The sequence below is a fragment of the Manihot esculenta genome, chromosome 10 (assembly GCF_001659605.2).
Source record: "Manihot esculenta cultivar AM560-2 chromosome 10, M.esculenta_v8, whole genome shotgun sequence".
Taxonomy (NCBI): Eukaryota; Viridiplantae; Streptophyta; class Magnoliopsida; order Malpighiales; family Euphorbiaceae; genus Manihot; species Manihot esculenta.
The window spans coordinates 9,815,608-9,819,607 of NC_035170.2; positions in this window are offsets into that span (position 1 = coordinate 9,815,608).

Genomic DNA, 4,000 nt, shown 5'->3' on the forward strand with positions numbered 1-4,000 from the left:
AGGATTTGCTTTCATCAATTGCACCAGGAATCTTGGCTAACTTATCAACTATTTGTTGTGGCGTTTGTCAGATTCTCATCTAAATCCTTCGATCATTGGTGTTTCAGCTTCTCTAAGTTTGGGTGCCATAGGAGGTGGGTTTATCAAATCTTTGGATTCCATATCTACTTGTGCGTGTGGGTTTGAGGCTTGTGTCATAGGGTTCCGCGTCAGTTGGTATCAGAGCCAAAGTGAGGTAAATTCTTATTTATCTCAGGATCTAGAGTTTTATTTTTTTTTTGAGTTTTCCTTTGTCTTTCTTGTTGATTTCGGTGAAAGCTTTTGTATCCATGGCTGCACCTTCTTGATTATTAATCTAAAAAAAAAATTGAAATCCAAAAAAAAAAAAAAAATCGCCTTTGCCTTATTTACTTGATCTAGCTGAAATTGTGATATACTTCCTTTTTCGTCCATATTGCCTTACCTATTTCAATTGATTGCAGTAAATTATAGGAATCAATTTTGAATTTTGAATTTTGAATTGGGTTGAATCCAGATTATGAGATAAAGAAATTCTGCCTATTGCCTAAAGTGCACATTTAAGGCAATTGCATCTACATTGATTTGATGTCAAATCCTTTTTTTAACACCAGAATTTTCGTCCATGTCTCTGATCTGAGAGAAATTTACATTTTTTTTTTTCTGATTCTATTTGCAGTGTTTTGATACTTTCCTTTTTGGGTAGATTTAATTAGATCCATATTTAATTGCTTTGAAATGAATTAATTTCAAACTTTTGTCCCGGTTCGTTTTTATTTGAATTCAAAGTTTCTTTTTTGATTTAAACTTGCTTTTGCTTCCTTGACATTGCTGGAGTATTGTTTGCTTGGGTCTATACTCTAGGTGATATTTTCAAGTAGCACAAAACCTAGTTCGTGTGTTACTTTCCAAATTGTCAGTGTCTTTTTTTCTAGTTTTTGCCGCTTCGTTCTTTCTTAGGTTTCTTTTTTTTTTTTTTGTTTCATTAAACGCACCTTGTGGTTAGTTGGTTGACCTTAGTTTCTGAAGTGCAATTGAAGAATCAGCAAAAGAGTGGTAAGTTTGCAACACTTGAGTTCTTTCTTTTCTAACACAATAATTGCTAGTTCTCTTTGTCTTTGTTGATTAAAGGTAGGATGAGTAAAGATCAGAATGTCTCACCAGCGTCCACTTCTACAAGAATACCTCAAAGAACTCATAATTGCAATAATGACTGTGATGATTCGGATGTGTTTGTTAATAATGTGTTGCTTGCTGCACATTGTGAGATGCTTGTTGCTAGGCGTGCTCTGAATATGCAGGTTAAGGAAGAAAGCCTGAAACAACGGGAAAACATATTTCACACTAGGTGTTTGGTTAATGGAAAAGTGTGTACTGTCATTATTGATGGAGGTAGTTGTGCAAATGTGGCTAGTGTGTATATGGTGGAGAAATTGGGCTTGGCTTCTATTAAACACCCTAAGCCATACAGATTGCAATGGTTGAACGATTGTGGTGAGGTCAGAGTTACACGCCAGGTGGTTATACCATTTTCTATTGGTAGGTATAAGGATGAGATCTTGTGCGATGTGGTACCTATGCAGGCAAGCCATATATTGTTGGGTAGGCCGTGGCAATATGATAGAAAGGTGCAACATGATGGGCTCAATAACAAGTACTCCTTCACTCATGAAGGACAGAAGCTTATACTCGCACCTTTATCACCTCAAGAGGTATATGCCGATCACATAAAAATGCTGGAGAGAGGGAGAGGGAGGCTTCGGCCTTGGCTACGAAGGAGAGTGAGAGCTTGAGTTCTGTGGAAAAATGAGAGAAAAGAGTGAGTTTGAGGGTAACGAGGCTGGAAAAGAATCAAGACTACTTCAAGGAGGGAAGATGGAGAAAGAAAGGAGAAAGAAGAGGCTAAAGTTCCAATGTCAACTTCCATAGAGATTGAAATTGAAAATTCCATTAATGAATTATAGAAGAGGTTGTGAATGATGGTGGACATGGGGAGCACATGATTGATGAGGTGGAGGAGGTGAATAAGACTGTTTTGGAAGTTGTAGAGGAGAATGGGTCACATCCACATGATCTTTCTATGACTAATATTTTATGTCTAGTTCATTTGTTCTTGATGTGCAGGTTGTTGATGAAAACATCCATGATGAAAGTTTTATACTATTTCCACCTATTCAAAAGGAGGTCTTTGAAGATACATGGGTGCCTAAAGCTTTCCTTCTTGACATAAATATCAGCAAGATTCGAGGACGAATCTTTTCTAAAGAAAGAGGGAATGATATGGATCTAATAGGACAAATTTCTAACAATGGTGTGGAGCAAACTTATATCATTCCAATGGATCCAGAGTAGTTCAAAATCATATTCATATAATCCATATATATTTAGGGCATGCTTTAACTCATATGGGACAGATTTGTGTGCAACATTGCAATCATAGGCTGAGGGAGCCTAATCAAACCTATGGGCTAAAACTACATAAAGGAAAGCCTAAAGTGAAGATCAAGTAAGGCTTTTGTGAAGATTCAACTTTGTTATGATGGGCTTGCTAGTTTTATTATTTAAACACTTGTTTTATTTAGTTTTGTTTGGGCTTGTATTCTGGCCATATTTTATTTTAAGTTTTAGAGTGTTGGGCCATGTTGTGGGCTTATATTTTAATACTTATATGTTATTTTAGTGTGTGATTGGCTGGGTCTTATGTGTTTAAGTCAGGCCCAAGAAGAGTGTCTTAGGGTTTTATTTCTTTTCTCCTTACTATATAAGGATAAGAAACAATTGTAAGAGGTAGCTTTTAATCAAAATTTCAGAATTCTTTCATGCCTTTGGCGTGTATTGCTTTGAGTGAGAGTGAGGATTTGCTTTCATCAATTGCACCAGGAATCTTGGCTAACTTATCAACTATTTGTTGTGGCGTTTGTCAGATTCTCATCTAAATCCTTCGATCATTGGTGTTTCAGCTTCTCTAAGTTTGGGTGCCATAGGAGGTGGGTTTATCAAATCTTTGGATTCCATATCTACTTGTGCTGATGCGTTTAGGAGATATACATTACTTTCTTGTTTTGAGTTCTAAGTTGCTTGGATTTGAGTATATTAAGAACTTGTATGTTGGTGATGTTGATTTTTGGCAATGTTTATGTTGCATGTGAACAAGGAGCTTTTAATATTTTATAGCATGAGGAATATTATTTAAGGGAAATAAATTATGTGTGCCCAGATGTTCCATGCGTGAATTGCTTGTTTTGGAATCTCATTGGTGGTGGTTTAATGGCATTTTGGTGTGTCTAAGACTTATGATATTCTGGCTGTGGCAATTTTTTATTGGCCTCTATGCGTAAGGATGTTGGAAGTTTATGTTCTGGCTTGTATTGCATGTAGACAGGCGAAATCTAAATCTATGCCTCATGGTCTTTAAATGCATTTGCCTGTACTAGTCCTCCTTGGATTGATATTAGCATGGATTTGTGCTGGTTTGCCTAGAACTTAAGAGAGGTAGAGATAGTATTTTTGTGGTGTTGTGATAGGTTTAGTAAGATGGCGCACATTTCCATTGCATGTCATAAAGCTGATGATGAGCGAAAGTTGTTGCTGATTTGATTTGTTCTTTCGCAATGTTTGTCGCTACATGGAGTGCCTCGGACTATTGTTTCTGATAGGGATACAAAGTTCTTGTCCCATTTTTGGCGTGTTTTGTGGAGTAGACTAGGAACTAAGCTTTATTCTCTACTATTGTCATCCCACAACAGATGGGGCAAACTGAAGTTGTGAATCGTACTCTTGGTACGTTATTGCGATCTATAGTGGGTAAGAATTTGGCTACTTGGAAGATTGTTTACCTTTTATTGAATTTGCTTATAATCTTCTATTCATTCTTCCTACAGGTTATTCCGCCATTTGAGCTAGTTTTGGCTTTAATCCACTAAACTGTTCTTGATCTTTTGCCATTACCTTCTAATGAACTTGTAAGTTTAGATGGAGAGAA